Source organism: Balaenoptera musculus, chromosome 16 (assembly GCF_009873245.2).
Source record: "Balaenoptera musculus isolate JJ_BM4_2016_0621 chromosome 16, mBalMus1.pri.v3, whole genome shotgun sequence".
NCBI classification, from domain to species: domain Eukaryota; kingdom Metazoa; phylum Chordata; class Mammalia; order Artiodactyla; family Balaenopteridae; genus Balaenoptera; species Balaenoptera musculus.
In genome coordinates, this window is record NC_045800.1 from 34,537,788 (window position 1) to 34,549,961 (window position 12,174).

A 12,174-nucleotide genomic window follows, 5' to 3' on the forward strand; every position below is an offset into this window, starting at 1 on the left:
GGACAATCCAAGAAAGCACTACTGCCTCTTGCTGCTCCACATTGTAAAAGCTCTTATAAGTGGTAACCTCATAAGCCCAGACTGAGATGGTAATTCTGCTCCATGAAGTCCTCAGAGTCTTAGGCTCTTACCAGCTTTCTGCTCACCATTCCCTGCTCACCTAAGACCCTACACTAAGGCTTGTTCTCATGGCCCATGATGGAGCTCCAGTCATCTCTCTCTGGGAGAAAAGAAATATGCAAGGGCAAAGGGCATACACCAGTTAGCGCTTCACGTAGGTTCCCAGACCTGCCTCCCAGAACTTCCACTCACATCTCATTGGCCAGAACTAAGTATCACTTAGTAGCAAGGGATGCTGGAAAATGTCGTTTTAATTCTGGGGGCTATGTGCATAGCTGCAAATTCTGTTATGATGGAAAGTGAGAATGGATACTGAGGGTCAACTAGCAGTCTCTGTCCCGGTAGGATGCAACATCAGCACGCGTCTCCCTTCCCCTCCTGAGGAATGCACCTTTATTTCAGGTGAGAGCCAATATTAAAAGTCTTTGGTTCCCCTGGTCTTGCTAGAGGAAAGAGGACTCCAGTAAAACCACATGAACAAATATGACATAAATATGAATGTTTCCACACACTGAGAGAGGGGCCACCATTTGATCACAAGATGCCAAAGTCTCACTCTAGTCTAATTTGTCAAGAATCTGAAAGCTAAAGTTATTACCCAGTTGTGAAGACCTAGAGTTGCCTCTTTATAAAAGGGAAGGCAATGGCTTTCCGGTTTGGTTTCTGCCTCCTGTTTGGTTCCTTAAAAATCCTGCCCTGAACAAGTTGCCCACTTGGATAAGCAGGATTTCTCCTCATTTTCCCCTTTGGAATAGGCCCAAAGAAATTTACAGAGGAATTTAAAGGAATGTACAGGTCTCCCATTATGCTTCCAGCACTGTATTAGTCACAAAGAAGAATGACAAGAGGAAAACCTTTGGGGCCCTGTGACTTGAGGATGCATTTATGGGGCCTCAGTTTATCTCTGTGTAATGAAGTGAGAATTTGGTGGTTCTAAAACTATGGTTTGTATAAGCATCATACTAAGCAGCTGGTTTAAAAAAGGCAGATTCCAGACAGATGAATAAATTTTAATGTAACAGTATGAAGAACTTCACTGATATGATTTCAGATTCCACATTGTAATTACCCTTTAAGAAATTGTTACTTGTCCAGCTTTGGTGAAATATCAAAAAATATATATATTCACAATTACCTGAGAATGCTATTAATATATCCTTCTTTTTTCCAACTACATACCTATATAATGCCAGACTTCAACCAAAACAACATATCACAACAGATTCAATGCAGAAGCAGAAAAGAGAATCCATCTGTCCTTAATTAAAGCCAGATATTAAAGAGATTTGCAAAACTATAAAGTAATACCACTCTTCTTACTAAATTATTTGTAGTTTTGGAAAATACATTTACTTTTCATGAGATATGTATGTTAACATATAATGGCTTTATTATTGTTATTTTAAATAGATTAATAAATATTTAAATTTTTAAAACAAAAATAAAAATTCAGAATCCAAGCCTTCCAAACCTCCCACCCCACCATTACTGCCACCATCACCACCACCAAGAATATTTCCTGTTCAGCAGGAATGAAGCTGGGCCTAAGAGTGTTCATTCTGGATAATTCCCTCAGAGTGATTCGAATGCATGTGGTCCTCAGACTACACTTTGGATGGGAGCTCTCTACAGTCTCCCATACCCCAAACTATAAACAGGAAAGAAGGGAAGAGAAATACATTAATACAGGGTCAATAGAGAGATTTCCAAATGGTATTTTGTTTTCCTCTGAGTAGATTTCAGGACCAGTCATGTCTCCTCTCCAAAGACAAGTTTTTCCAGTTAATGCCTCAAAGTGTCATGGCTTCCTCACCTGTCCTTAAACCTGCCTCTCTGGCCAGTGCATTTAGCTATGTTTGAACTCAGTGTTTCCTTTGGTAAAGCTTTCCCCCATTACAGTCATTTCTCAGAGGATTTATAACCTTCAAGGTAAAGGTCCCTGAAACAAGACCCAGAGGATGATCTCCACCATAGACTCATTAAGAGCACTTCAGGTACATTAATGTCCCCTGTCCCTGGATTTATTACAACATGATAAAGCCTCTTTTTAGAAAACGTACTCTTAGTTCCATTTATCCAGCAGGCTTTTCCAGAAAAGAGATTAGAAGTAAAATGATTTGAGACAGAATCAAAGAATTCTATATTTTTAATTAGTCTGTTTAAACACAGGAACACCTAATACAAATATTTGACTCTGTGGTTGAGCGTTGGCTCTGAGGTCACCAGGGGAAATTTATAGGGAACTCTAAAGGCCCTCATAATAACTGTCTTGGGTTATGACTTCTCGAATTGCTCTTCATTGCCAATAGTGCTGCATTTGGACATAAATAAAATTTGCTGAATTAGGGCACTGTTCTGGTTAAAATGTTTAATCTTCACTTTAAATGAGTTGTGGTCATTGAAGCCTTTTTGTTTTGTGGAAGAGGGTACCTTTACACAAGGTAAGCTCTTTTTACACAGCCTAATGACTCACTAATTAAAAATCCTTTCTGGATAGATGCCAGGCTGGTCTGGTCAACGTGGGGAGGGAAGAAAACAGAAAACTTTTTCAAAAATATCTTAGGTTGGGAACCATACTCAGTATTTTGTAATAACCTATAAGGGAAAAGAATCTGAAAAAGAATTTATAATTTATATACATACACACATATATATATATATATATATATATATATATATATATATATATATCTCTGAAACACTTGGCTGTACACCTGAAACTAACACAACATTGTAAATTAACTATGCTTCAATAAAAATTAATTTAATTAGAAATATTTTAAAAAATTTTTTAAAAAGACAAAACAAAATTTAAGTTAGTGTAATTCTACAATGCATAATTTATCATTAAACATATTATGCAAATGATTTACTAAGTACTTCAGTGGGGAAGAGGTTACTAATCACATACTTAAACTGTATCTGCTTTGCACGGAAATCTGTCTCGAAAATGAAATTTAATATTTCATCACGTGATGCTTTACACCATGGGCTCTGGACTGTCTGCTTCCGATGTCCCAGATTTGTTCCTTACCTGAAATGAGAGGCAGCAGTGTTGTGGAGAGAGAAGACGTAAAGGAAACTTCCACAGCCAGGACAGGACAAGGGGACAAAAAGGAGGAGAGAGGAAAAAACCCCAGGGACAAGGAGTGGGGTGGAAGAGTGTATGTTCCATTTTAGAACACCTTTAAATGGACATTTCCCTTTCTGCTAAGTTTCTCCTCAGGGTTATCTTTAAATACTGTGTTGGGTAGAACCCTGAAACGGTTCCCTTTTACAGCACACGCCTCCCCTCTCACCCCAAAGATTACTGCCCCGCACACGATACCTGAAAGCCTTTATTTCATCTTTGCAGCTCCAGGCCTTAACCCAGTGCCTGGCACATGGTCGATATTCATTAAATTTTTGTTGAATGAATGGATGGATGGATGGAGAGAATAGAGAATCATCGATTGAACACATCTTTTAAAGTACAGATCTCCTTATGAAAGTTAGAGGACTATTGATCACTGTCATTAATGTCATTAATGTGTAAGTAATGAAATTCCTTGGGTGGAATTAGAGTGACAAAGAATTTGAGCAGAGAAGAGAGGAGAAAGCAGGCCTGGCTCAGCACATCAAAGAGTAGTCAGAAGCAATGTGAGGATTTTGTGCACCTGGAGGATGGGGGTGAGGATGTGAAGAATCCCAGTGAATTTTCCAAACTGGGATCACACCACTGTTCTGGCTGGAGGCTTTATCTCTCTTGAACTTTAGGGAAATAATTTTCTTTCTATTCATCCTCCACTTCAGTTTCAAGACCCTGAAAAGCCGAGGTATCCTCTAGCAAGGATGTGCTTGTCACGACTTATTTTGAGCATATTAGTGGGTGGGTGTGGGGTAGGGGGTGGAGGCTGGGGGGTGGATGGCGTGGCTCTAAGAGAGGGCTGGGGAAACAGGCATCAGCAATGGCCCTCAGCCATACAATATGAACAACTTACTTGATTTCCCAATCTCTGATAGACTTGCCATCTTCCTCTCTGAAAATGATGCTATTTTCACCATCAAAAAAAGAGGCCATTGTGGGACTTCCCTGGCAGTCCAGTGGTTAGGACTCTTCGCTTCGACTGTAGGAGGGGATGGGTTAAATCCCTGGTCGGGAAACTAAGATCCTGCATGCCGAGAGGTGTAGCCAAAAAAGAAGAAAAGAAAGAGGCCATTGCATTTATTGTTGTTCTAATAATAACTGCAGTAAATTAGAAAGAGCCTGTCCATCGATGGGGAAATGGTTAAATAAATTATAGACTACTATGCAACAGTTTAAAAGAATGAGGTTGATAAATCTACCAACATGAAGAGTTCTCAAAGCCATATGGTTAAATGAGAAAGGCAAATTGGGAAAAAATATGCTATTTCACCAATTTTTTAAAAAACACATATGTGAGTAATATATTTCTGGATGTATGCATATTTGTAAAGTCACACAAATAGACCTAGAAGCACCACACTGCTAACGGTAGCTGCTCCTGGAGAGAGGATTAGGACCAGTCAGAGGCAAATGGATCAAAGGTGACTTTTGCCTTATCTGTACAGTTGCTGGGTACAAAAGAAAAAAATCAAATTATGGCCTTTCCTCTGGAAAAACAAAAGAGGAAGTATTCACCAGTCACTCATTTACATTCTGGTGGGCCTCTCATACTCTTGGCCTACTGGGTCATTATCTCCAAAGGCTAGAACCAGCATGTTTGCACTTTACCGAGCTTAAGTCTCCGTTGTCCAATATAGTAGCTATTGAGCACTTGAAATGTGGCTAGTCCAAATTGAAATAGGCTGTAAGTCTAAAAATACACACCAGAATTCAGACTTAGTACAGAAGAAAAAAGTAAAATAGCTCATTAATAATTTTGTATGTTGACTACTTGTTGAAATTATATATTAAATAAATATATAACAAATTAATTTCATTTGTTTCTTTTACTTTTAAAAATGTGACTATTAGAAAATTTTACATTACATTATATGGCTTAATGTTACATTTCTACTGGACAGTGCTGGTCTAGGTGATGAAAATTTTAAATATGCCAATTACATGAATAAATTTATACGTAAACAATTTTTTTTCTTATCAAAGAAAATTTAGATGAACACTTCAAGAACTTTGGACCCATTTTGGCTGGTTTACATTCAAAAAGTACACTGAGGAGGTATCTCCAGGATTTCATACTGAGTTTCTGTTTCTCCATCTGTAATATAATCCACTTTGTAGGATTATAGTGAGAATTAGAAGGGATCCCTTATTTAAGATCCTTCATCTGGAATTGTCTAAATGTGAAGTCACCTTTGGGAGGAGGCCGAAACAAAATTATCCTTTTACTCCTCCCACCTCTTCAATGACCCTTGTAAGGCCTAATAAATGTGAGTCCCCTTCTCCCCCTTCCTCAATTCAGTACTAAAAAGACACCCATTCAACTATCAATTGCTCCGTGCAGAGTTTTTAAATGATTTTTTTCAAGTTAACTCCACTTAATACATTATCTATTTCAGGTTTTTTTTTTTCCTTCTGGATTTGTTTAAGCTTTTTCATCATATTCTTCCAAAATTAACACCTCATTCTCAAAGCTCCTCATTCTCCAAGCAACCTCCCCCAGGTGCCTTTCTCCTCCCCTCTGCCCACCCATGGTGTTCGCTGCAAATACAGGCTTCCTAGAAAACCATTTTATCCAGCCTTAGTGATTTGGACATAGCTGTTTTTATTTGAATCAACCATTTCCTTATATGTTCTAATTTCACTTTCCAGTGCTATTTCCTTGGTTATTTGGTTCTCAAATTACAGATCACTTTTTCCAGAAAGATGGTGAAAGTAATTTTAGCATATGTTGTAGCACTGAAGTATCCTCCCCAGTCCTTTATTATACAAGTAGTTGAGCTTAAACTGTACATTCAAGATCTGTTCAATTCCCTTCCGGCAAATTAAGCTTCATTTTTTTTTTTTTAAAGTAATTGAGCCAGACACTTTTTTCTCTAAAGTAAACAAAAGTTTCTCCCTAGTCCTCAGTTGATATTTCTAATAGGAGACCTTAACAAAATAACAATGGCTAACATTTATTGAGTCCTTATTATAAGCCAAGCACTGTTCTACGCACTTGACATTTAATATTTTTAACAATGATTCCCCAGCCTGCTCAAGAGGAAATTGCTGAGCAAAAGTACTAGTTCATTATCTTGTCTTCTGTTTGTTCTTTTTTCTGTTGTGTACCCAGGAAAAACTCTGTCCCAGGTTTCACAATCCCTGGTTTTGAATATTCACACCCAAAGTCACTAATCTTTCTTGTTAACACCTTGTAGTTTGGCCCTTGATTAATTCAATCAGTGATTAGCACTTCTACAATAAGTGTTAATCTCTCTTTTAAAATACCTCAAAGCTTGGCCCTTTATTGAGGCTTTCTACCCCAATCACAGTATACAGGACAGGATTTCCCTATTGTGAGCGATATCTACAAGGCATTTCCCATGCACACCACCAGCTTGGGAAAGGCCTGCTTCAAAATCCGCTTGTACAATTAAAGCATGGAATTATAGGCTCAGGTTTGCACCCACCACATGCAATAAACTCCAACTGTGTACGACTCTTAATTCTGTTAAAAGCAGGCGGCCAGATACTTCAACACCAAAAGTGAATAAACCTCCAGAGGGCACCCTCAGCAGTTCAGTCTGCGAGGAGGGGATTCCGGGCCTGACAGAGCCCTGCTAGACACTGCTCTCTGGTTCCCAGCCGCCCAGATGCTAAGTTGCTCAAGCATGAGAAATAGGGCCTTCTCAGAAGCAGCCAGCGCAGCCTCAAGTGCCTGAGCTGGCAGGTGCAAAGGCCTCCAGCTCTCCAAGAGCAGTTTTCTCCCTGACAATGAGTGGATGCGAACTAACAAATAATTTCGGGGATGCACCCTACCAGTGTCCTTTCTACCAGGATATGGGTTTACCTTAAAAGCATTCGTCTGGGCTCACACTCTCAAAGTAGCAAGCCCTGGGAAGGCACCCCACGTGAAGAAAGACAAACAGAACAAGCTCACTTTTTCTTTTCCTTTTAAAAGAGAACAGCTTTGATCATGGTTTCATGGTAGGTGGTCAGCTTCATTGGAGCACTGTAGTTTCAACACTTTAAAAAGTTCGTATAAAGGCAAACTTCTCCATGCTCCCCACCACTTATAGAACCATGGGGGGTTTCTCTCACCATAAAAGAGTGTCCTAAGAGATCTTTCCAACGAATTTGGATATTTTCCTATATAGCACAACAGTATTGTCACAGCGTTACCTTTAGGATACAGTCGTACATCATTAGCCCAGTCTTCCTACTCATCAATTCTTTGACATAGGTGCAGCAAATATCCTCATTCCATTTCACAGATAAGAAAGTGGAACCCCTGGGCTTCCCTGGTGGCACAGTGGTTGAGAATCTGCCTGTCAATGCAGGGGACACGGGTTCGAGCCCTGGTCTGGGAAGATCCCACATGCCACGGAGCAACTGGGCCCGTGAGGCACAACTACTGAGCCTGTGCATCTGGAGCCTGTGCTCCGCAACAAGAGGCCACGATAGTGAGAGGCCCGCGCACCGCGATGAAGAGTGGCCCCCGCTCGCCGCAACTAGAGAAAGCCCTCGCATAGAAACAAAGACCCAACACAGCCAAAAATAAAAATAAAATAAATAAATAAATAAATAAATAAATAAATAAAAAGAAAGTGGAACCCCAAAGATATCCACTGTCTGACCTAAATCACATAGCCATGTCACTGAGTGGAGCTGAGACTTAAACTCAGGTCCCCCCAGCTTGCGTGGACAAGAACATAATCACTGTGCTTTATTGGGATCTTTCTCAATCAGTGGGATCAGAACTTGGTGTGAGCTAGTTATTAGCAACAGACCAATGACCAGAAAAAAAAAAATCGGTAAGCATCACAGCTGCACTGGGATGAAAGGAACATGTATTTCTCCATGGTCAAGCCAAGGGGCTGAGGGAGCCCCAAAGCCAGGCATGGTGGTAGCAGACAGTTATGCAAAGACCCATGGAACTGGTGTAGAGAGAGGTGAGAACTCCAAAGGAGGAACCAAGGGCAATCATGAAAAGTTCTTGAGCTATAACTCTGGGGTAAGGAGGGGCTTAATAAAACACAGATTCCTTGTTCTACCTATCCTTATGAATCAAAATCCCTGAAAGTGAGACCAGGAAACGTGCATTTAAATGAGCTTCCCAGGGATTCTGACCACGCTTGGAGAAGCAAGGGCAGACTGCAGGGGCAGATCTGCAGGTGTGTGTGGCTTCCTGCAGCAAAGACAGCTCGGCTTGCTCCTGCGTTGAATGAGAGCAGATGAGCAAGGGAAAGCTTTCTCATGAGCTGAAACAAGAAAAGACAGGAATAAGAAGTTTGAAAGTGCAAGGAACAATTGCCCTGAGTTCTCCCAGAGAGGGCTCCAGCACTACAGAGGTACAGGTGTGGTGAGGGCAGAGGGAGGACTTGGTTACCTGGGCATCCACTATCAAACCAAAACTGGGGACCGACCAACCATGTCCTACTGTAGTGGGGAGGGGAAGTGGACAAGAGAGAACAACATCAACGAAGAGACTTTTTATATATTTTATATCAAAGCTTTCATTCTAACTGCTACTCACTCACACAGACACACAAAACATCAAAAAAAATTTTTAACAGGAACAACAGACGTCTTCACACTCTAGGAAAGAATAAGCAACTTAAGAAAGGATGTGCATGCATTATCATTTGTTGAGACAAGTAAGAGATGACAAGGCTCAGCCATAGGCACTAAAGGAAGACATTTGTCAGAAGCAGGGTGGAGATACTGGGGATTATTCTGGAGAATTACTAGGAAGACAAGACTACAGTTGATACCTTACATGCCCTCACTAAACCTCAGATCCCTTGTCTGTAAAGTGAGGATAGTAACCTTACCTTTGACATGGGGCTGTTGAGAGAATTAAATGAGATAATGTATATAATAATGTGTGTGATGAGTTTAACAAGTTAACTGGCATACAGTAAGTGCTACTTATTATAGCTCATTACCATAGGATTGTCAAGTGGACTAAGTGAGATAATGAATGTAAAACTCTTGGCACAGTACCAGCACATAGTAAGTGCTCAATAAATTATAACTAGAAACAATATTTTAAATTTTAAAGTAACATTAGATAGTGTAAGACAAAAATAGGAATAAAGAGGGATTTCCCTGACGGTCCAGTGGTTAAGGCTGCGTACTTCCAGTGCAGGGGGTGAGGGTTTGATCCGTGGTCAGGGAACCAAGATCCCACATGCTGCATGGCAAAAAAAAAAAAAAAAGGAACAAAGAATAGAGCAAGGAATAGAAAACAATAACAAATAAAGTAATCCAACTATATCAATAATCACTTTACATGTCATTGGTATAAATATACCAATGAAAGGAAAGAGATTGTCAGAGTAGATCAAAAAACAAGACCCAACTATATGCTGTCTACAAGAAATGCACTTTAAATATAAAGAGACAAATAGAATTAAGGTAAATGGATGGAAGAAGAATATATCATGCTAATACTAGTCATAGGAAAGCAAGAATAGGTATATTAAATTCAGACAGAGTAGACTTCAAAGCAAGGAAAGTTATCAGAGATAAAGAAGGGTATTATATAATGATAAAGGGGTCAGTTCTCCAAGAAGACATAACAATCCTTAATGTGTATGCGCCTAACAATAGAATATTCATCTACATGAGGCAAAAACTAATAGAACTGCAAGGAGAAATGGATGAATCCACAATGATAGCTGGAGAGTTGAACACCCTTCTATCAGAAATGGACAGATCCAGCAGGCAGAAAATCAATAAGGACATTGTGAACTCAATGTTCACCATCAACCAACTGAATATAATCAACATCTACAGACTACTTCACCACACAGCAGCAGAACGTACATTCTTCTCAAGCTCACATGGAACATTCACCAAGATAGACCACATTCTGGGCCATAAAACATACTTTAACATTTTTAAAAGAAGAGAAATCATACAATGTCTGCTCTTAGACCACAACAGAATTAAATTAGAAATCAATAACACAAAGATAAATGGAAAATCCCAAAATACCTGCATATTAAACAACACTATTCTAAATAACACATGGGTCAAAGAAGAAATCTCAGGTGAAATTAAAATAATTTTTGAACTGAATGAAAATGAAAATTCAACTTAAAATTTGTGGGATGCAGTGAAAGCAACGCTTAGTGGGAAACTTACAGCATTAAATGCACATATTAGAAAAGAAGAAAGATCTAAAGTCAATAATCTAAGCTTCCACCTTACAAAACTAGAAAAAGAGGAGCAAATTAAATCCAAATTAATCAGAAGAAAATAAATAATAAGAATTAAAAAAGAAATCAATTAAATTGAAAACAGGAAATCAGTAGAGAAAAATCAATGAACCCAAAAGCTGGTTCTTTGGAAAGATCAATAAAATCCATAAGCCTTTAGCCAGGGTAAGAAAAAAAAAAAGAGGACACCAATTACTAATATTAGAAATGAAACACAGGACATCATTACAGATCCCATGGGCATTAAAAGGATAATAAATGAATAATATGAACAACTCTATGCCCACAAATTTGATAACCTAGATGAAATGAACCAATTCCTTGAAAGATACAATCTGCCAAAATTCACACAAGAAGAAACAGACAATCTGAATAGGTCTATATTTATTAAAAAATTGAATCAATAATTAATAATTTTCCAAAACAGAAAGCACCAGGCCCAGATATGTCCACTGGTGAATTCTAAAAAACATTTGAAAAGGAAATTATACCAATTCTCTATCTCCTTTCAAAGGATACCCTCTTTCAGAGGATAGAAGCAGAGGGAATACTTCTGAACTCATTCTAAGAGGACAGCAGTGCCTTAATACCAAAACGAGATAAAGATATTACAAGTAAAGAAAACTAAAGACCAATGTCTGTCATGAATACCAATATCTGTCATGCAAAAATCCTCAAAAAAAATTAGCAAATTGAATCCAACAATTTATAAAAGGAATTAGACAGCATGAGCAAGTGGGATTTATCCCAGATACACAAGGCACCATTCAAAAATCAATTAATCTATCACATCAATAGTTAAAAGGAAAAATCATATGATCACATCAATAGATGCAGAAAAAGCATTTGACAAAATTCAACACCCACTCATGATAAAAACTCTTGGTAAACTAGGGGGAGGATAACTTCCTCAACTTGATAAAGAATATCTACAAAAAACGTATAGCTAACATCATACTTAATGGTGAGAAACTTGAAGCTCTCCCACTAATCAGGAACAAAGAAAGAATGTCCCCTCTCACAACTTGTTTTCGACATTGTACTGGAAGTCCTAGATAATGCAACAAGACAAGGAAAGGAAATGAAAGATATACTGATTGGGAAGGAAGAAATAAAACTCTCTTTTTTCAGAGATGACACAATCGTCTGCATAGAAAATCTGAAAGGATTGACCAAAAAAAACTCCTGCAATTAATAACTGATTATAGCAAGGTTACAGGATTCAAGTTTAATATACAATAGTCAATTACCTTCCTATATACCAGCAATGAACAATGGGATTTGAAATTTTTAATACAATACCATTTACTTTATCACCCAAAAGATGGAATACCTAGGTATAAATCTAACAAAATATGTACAAGGTCTATATGAGCAACTCTATAAAACTCTGATGAAAGAAATCAAGGAACTATATAAATGGAGAGATAGTCTTTGTTCATTCATGATTAGGAAGACCTAGTATTGTCAAGATGTCAGTTCTCAACTTGATCTGTAGATTCAAGGCATTCCTCATCAAATTCCAGCATGTTACTATGTGGATTTTGACAAACTGATTCTTAAGTTTATGTGGAGAGGCAAAAGACCCAGAATAGCCAACACAATACTGAAGGAGAAGAACGAAGTTGGAAGACTGACAATACCCAACTAAGTCTTACTATAAAGCAAGACAGTGTGGTATTGGCAAAAGAATAGACAAATAGATCAATGGAGCAGAACAGA